We start from the raw sequence: 6,424 nt of genomic DNA, 5'->3' as shown, positions 1-6,424 counted from the left end.
TGTGAAAGGGGCAGCACAGTCATTTAAACTTTATCCTCCTTGCAAATTAGGAAGTTAAACAGCTAAAAGAAGTAAAATAAGAAGGCAATGCTTCTGGAATGTACAGTGCATATTGGCAGGGTATGCCTCATTGTGATTCACCTGCTTGTTTCTCCTGTTTGATTGTTTCTTTGGAAGGCAGTGGATTATTCTCTTGCATTTCTGACTTCTTCAATTTCAACTTATTAGAATTCTCAATTTCAGCCATATCATATTTGTCAGACATGGTTGCAGATAAAGCAGAGTGAGGCACATGAGCAAATGGAAACAGGTCTGCACAGTGGCCACCACCAAGTGTCAGAAAAATAAGTTCTTGTNTGCATATTGGCAGGGTATGCCTCATTGTGATTCACCTGCTTGTTTCTCCTGTTTGATTGTTTCTTTGGAAGGCAGTGGATTATTCTCTTGCATTTCTGACTTCTTCAATTTCAACTTATTAGAATTCTCAATTTCAGCCATATCATATTTGTCAGACATGGTTGCAGATAAAGCAGAGTGAGGCACATGAGCAAATGGAAACAGGTCTGCACAGTGGCCACCACCAAGTGTCAGAAAAATAAGTTCTTGTTGTCTACTGTAGTGTTAGGTATCTATAGTTAATAATAATTTATTGCTGGCAGGGTATGCCTCATTGTGATTCACCTGCTTGTTTCTCCTGTTTGATTGTTTCTTTGGAAGGCAGTGGATTATTCTCTTGCATTTCTGACTTCTTCAATTTCAACTTATTAGAATTCTCAATTTCAGCCATATCATATTTGTCAGACATGGTTGCAGATAAAGCAGAGTGAGGCACATGAGCAAATGGAAACAGGTCTGCACAGTGGCCACCACCAAGTGTCAGAAAAATAAGTTCTTGTGGTCTACTGTAGTGTTAGGCATCTATAGTTAATAATAATTTATTGCATGTTTTCAAATGTCTCGAAGAGAGGAACTCAAATGCTCTCATCAAAAAGAAAGGGTATATTGGGGGAAAGATAGTCTCTTCAATAAACGGTGCTGAGAAAACCGGATATCAACATGCAGAAGAATGAGACTAGATCTCTATCTCTCCCCATATATATAAAAAATCAACTCAAAATGGATTAAGGATTTAAATGTAAAACCCAAAACTATGAAACTACTAGAAAACATAGCAGAAACGATCCATGACATGGAGCTGGGCAAAGAATTTTTAAATAAGACTTCAAAAGCATAAGCAATAAAAGCAAAAATAGACAAGTGGGACTACATCAGAAAATTTTGCATATCAAAGGAAACTATTAATAGAGTGAAGAGACAATCTACTGAATGGGAGAAAATATTTGCAAACTACACATCTGACAAGGGATTAATATCAATAATACATAGTTACTTAAAAAGCTCACCGGCAAAACAAAATAAAATAAAAATAACCCAATTGATCAATGGGCAAAGGATTTTAATAGACATTTCTCAAAAGAAGACATACAAATGGGCAACAGGCAAGTGAAAAAATGCTCAACATCACTAATCATCAGGGAAATGCAAATCAAAACAACAATGAGATACCACCTCACTCTAGTTAGAATGGCTATCATCAAAAAGATAAAAGAAAACAAGTGTTGACAGGATGTGGAGAAAAGGGAACATTTGCACACTATTAGTGGTAGTATAAAGTAGTGCAGCCATTATAGAAAACAGTATGGAGGTTCCTCAAAAAGTTGAAAATAGAACTACCATTTGATCCAGCAATCCCACTACTGGCTATATACCCAAGTAAATGAATTCAGCATGTTGAAGAGATATCTGCATGCCTATGTTTATTACAGCAAAATTTACAATAGGCAAGATGTGGTATAGAATCAACCTAAGTGTTCATCCACAGATGAATGAATAAAAAAAACTGTGGTATATATACACAGTACTGTTCAGCCATAAAAAAGAATGGAATCTTGTCATTTGTCGCAACATGGATGGACTTGGAGGACATTATGTTAAGTGAAGTAAACCAGAAACAGAAAGACAAATACCACATGATGTCACTCATTTGTGGAATCTAAAAAGGAAAGATACTACAGAGGCAGAGAGTAGAACAGTGGTTACCAGAGACTGGATAGGAGAGGTGGAAGGAAAAACAGAAGGGGTTGGCCAACTGTTGCAAAATTACAATTAGAAAGGAAGAATAAGTTGTGATGTTCTATTGCACAGTAGGGTGACTATGGTTAAATTGTTGTTTCTTTGAAGACAATCTTTTTTTATCTGGCTTTATGTTTTTAAACTTTGGTTTTCAGAAATATCATCATCATGTGCCTAAATTAGAAAGGAAGAATAAGTTGTGATGTTCTATTGCACAGTAGGGTGACTATGGTTAAATTGTTGCTTCTTTGAAGACAATCTTTTTTTATCTGGCTTTATGTTTTTAAACTTTGGTTTTCAGAAATATCATCATCATGTGCCTAAATTTGATTTTCTTTATATTTATCTTGTTTTTGATTTTTAGGCATTCTTTGTGGCTTGATAAGTTTCATAAGTTTTGGAAAATTCTTGTCTCTATTTAAATTTTGTTTCCACCCCATTCTATTTCTTCTCTTCTTACGGAAGTAACATTACTCATAAGGTAGAGCTTTTCACTTAAGCCTCATGTTTTTTACCCCCATTCTGATTTTCCAATTTATTTGACTTTCCATACTTCATTCTGGACATTTTATTTAACCCCTTAAGCTCTTCACTAATTCTCTTATCATCCATGTCAATCTTCTGTTAAACCCAACCACTGAGATCTTTCTATTCCAGTCATTAAATTTTATGTTCCAGATTTTCTGTTTGGTCTTTTTATAGTTTCCACATTTGCCAAAATTCTCAATCTTGTCCTATACCACCTTTACCAAACTATACTCGTTTAAATTCTTATTTTCTTATCTTTGCATCACATGTTAATGTTTTAAATTCTGTATCTGACAATACCAATATCTGGAGCCCTTGTAAGTCTATTTCCATTGGGTTGTTTCCGTCAGCTTTCATTCGTGGCTCCTGCCTGGATATTTTTTTATTATGCCCTGAATATTGTATTTGCAAGATTTCTTGTAGAAGTGATTTGGGGCATTGGATAATCATATTATGATTTTCCAAGAAGGCGTTATATTTTCTTTACTTGATGCCTGGGGATATGAGCACTCTGGATCACCTGCAAGAATCAACTTCCCATTCACTTCTCTATGGTCCTAGACCCTTTGGGGCCTCAACTCAAAGTGGGGAAAGAAGGAACTAGAACTCTTTCCCAAACTTGGTGGACCCTGGACACCAATCCTCATTGCTTTTGATTCATAGGACGTCAACACCATTACATGAACACTGGACCTCTCAACCTCTATCCCCAGGAAAAGGGGGATAAGCACCCCAACTCCAGAACCATCTTATCCCATCTCTAGATCATGGCCTTGGTATTCTCTAGTATCTTGTTAGCTTTCTGAGACCGTTAAGCAGTTTTCCTTTGCTTGTTGGCTTGTTTTGTTCCACTTTTTAGGTTGGACCCAGCAGGTGAGTCAGTCAAAGTTACTTTGCCTACAGTTATTAAAAGCAGAAGACACTTAAATATAATTTAGTGTATTAAAAAGTAAGATATAATCCTTTATTTTTAATCTTGAATAAGAGGATCTTAGGAAAACAAAAGCTTTCCAATTCTTCCTATTCACAAGCAGTTTCTCAATTTATAATTACTCAGTGTAAAGGAAGCAAATACTCATTTGGACAAATTAATTATTTTTAGAGAGTAGTAATTTAAACAAATGGTTGTATTAACATATTAATGTGATTTTAGCTTTCTTCAAAATCTTAACAAAACTGTGCTTCATAGCCACAAAGTTTATTATAGGTGATAGAACCATGGGAATTCTAGATGTACACCCATAAGAAAAATTTACCTTCTTCATTGAGATTATTTTTTAATAAAATAGATTAAAGGTATTTCAAAGCTTGCTGTAACTTTTTAAAACTTTTCAAAATCATTGCATAAGAATATCAGCCCAAGCACTATCTAATTAAAAATTGCTATTCCTGTCCAATGATGAGTTTTTCCAATTTTACTGTATCCAAATTTTAACCATTTAAGGAAATCTGCTTTTTCAAAGAGGCATTCGAGACTTAGAAATTGCTATTTAACATTTCAAATTCATCCACCACTTAAACATTTGTTGAGCACCAACTATATGTTAAATATAAGTATATTGCTAAGTTTCTTTTTAAATACATCAGACTTTTGCTCATTTAATCTGTTGATTTATGTGCCATGTTAAACATTACTGTCTGTAACATAATCGGTAAAAAGAATATTTCCCAGTTCTCTGTATAATGTGTCTTTCTAAGACAGCATTGAAATTTAATCCAATATCTGCATTATCTTCCTCATAAAAGGAGACAAATGCAATTGATAGTAAATGACATCAACATTCTTTTCTACTCACCCAGCAAAAATTAAGACCTGTGATTGGAATATTTCTAAAGCAAATGTATAGCTAATTGGAACTTATCTCTACAGCAGGGTTGATTTGAGAAATGCATGAAGATTGTAGAAGGAGCAGATAAGGAGTCTGGTTTGTCAGAGTCACAGATGCCCTTTTAATAAGTGAGGACACTGAAGTTAGTGAAAGTAGAAAAAAATTTTAAGGTCTCAACTAGCCAGGGCCAACTCCAGTCTAGAATCCATTTCTATCTTCCAGGTCAATTTCCTAAAAGCATTTTTGCTTGTGTGTATACACAAATAATATTATATAATTATTTGAATGCTTTGAGGTATGAGGTTTCTTTTCTTTTTTTATCATTTCAGACAGAATAGAGAAACCACCAATTTCTTAAGACTTGTAATTATTGTGTGGGCTTATGTTCAAGTTGGGAAGACTATTGTCTATATCTCATAACTTCAGCAGTATCAGAAAGGGCTCAGATGAATCTTATGTTCATTTTTGTTTCTTTGAGTAGCATAGTGGATAGGCTGGAAGGAAGAATGGAATCCTCCTTTGCAGTGGTGAAGCAAAGTTGTACTGCCCCAGGGAGGACCATAGTTAGCTGAAAAGATTGACTGTCTGATTCTGAGCACATCTTTGTTAGTGTGTATTTTGTTCATCTTCAAATTTTCCTTTTTGGAAAAGTAAGATAATAAAAGTAAGAACAAAGTAGTGGATGTTGAAGACTGCTCCATTGTTTAAGCTTTTTGTTCTGTTCTGCAGTCTCTAGGTTAATGGTTCTCAGCCTCAGATGCACAATGACATATGCTGAGGAGCTTCAAACAATACTGATGCCTGGGCTCCATCCCCAGAAAACTGATTTGTTGGTCTGGGATAGGGCCTGACCATGGGGATTTTTTCTTAAGCTTCTGGAGTGATGCTCATGTGGAGCCAGAGCTGACAGCCACTGCTCTAGATGCTGCTCTGGAGTCAGGAGAAACAACTTCTATTAGTACCAAAAACATGGGAATCTATTCCTTGTGGTGTGGGCTTCTTTCTCCAAATGAATTAGAGAAGGATTGACACTTTTTGTATATAAGATAAAATCCTTTGCTTTTGTTAGAATTTTTTCACTGCCTGATAATCTATTCCTTGTGGTGTGGGCTTCTTTCTCCAAATGAATTAGAGAAGGATTGACACTTTTGGTATATAAGATAAAATCCTTTGCTTTTGTTAGAATTTTTTCACTGCCTGACTCCTTCTAGGATTGGCCCATGGTCTCAAACAACCTAGCAAAACCTTAGGTGTCCAAACAGAATATATTAGACTCCAGGGGCAGATTTCAGCCAAAGAGTTTCACAAGTGCAAGGTCTGAGAATTCTAACTTCCCCAAATGACCTATTAATTCAGAATACTTCCTTAGGACACAGAAAATAGAGAACAAACTAGAAGAGAAACTTTCCATCAAAATTGCCCAGTTTTGATGTAAAATTACATCTTAATTTTATGAATACCAGCATAATATTTTAAACAGTATTTTCTTCTAAAAACCTGATTTCTTTTCATTTGAATTTGTATAATCAGTGAAGGAAAATGGGCATGATTGTGCCAATTGTGCAGATAGAGAATCGTATGCATAGTTTCATTGATTTATTCGGTCAACAGTCACGGATAGAACCAAGAAGTCAAAGTTGTGCTGTGATATTCTTTCTGAACTTCTACAATTCATACTAAAAAATATTCTACAGACATATTTATCTGAAGATATATTTTAGGAATTAGTGATTTAAGGCTAGATCATCAAATTTAATGAAATTTAAAATAGCCATGAAAACAATAAATCTGGAACAAAAATAAATCCTGAAACTTGAAAGATAGGTCTTTAAAGACTGTAAAAAAAGATACAAATTATATTTGGTTTTACCCTTTAGTTTTACCACCACTGAGTTTCAAAATGAACCTTGTCTCATTATATTTATAAGTAATTT

General features: G+C 34.7%; 2 pseudogenes; both read right to left on the bottom strand.

Moving 5' to 3' along the window:
- Positions 1–127: 127 nt before the first annotated feature.
- LOC103608080 lies at positions 128–336 on the bottom strand (annotated as a pseudogene).
- Positions 337–378: 42 nt separating this feature from the next.
- Positions 379–587, bottom strand: LOC103608079 (annotated as a pseudogene).
- Between the last annotated feature and the right edge of the window lie 5,837 nt (positions 588–6,424).

This window comes from Galeopterus variegatus, unplaced genomic scaffold, assembly GCF_000696425.1.
Source record: "Galeopterus variegatus unplaced genomic scaffold, G_variegatus-3.0.2 Scaffold7989, whole genome shotgun sequence".
Lineage (NCBI taxonomy): Eukaryota > Metazoa > Chordata > Mammalia > Dermoptera > Cynocephalidae > Galeopterus > Galeopterus variegatus.
This window is presented reverse-complemented; position numbering and strand designations above follow the sequence as displayed.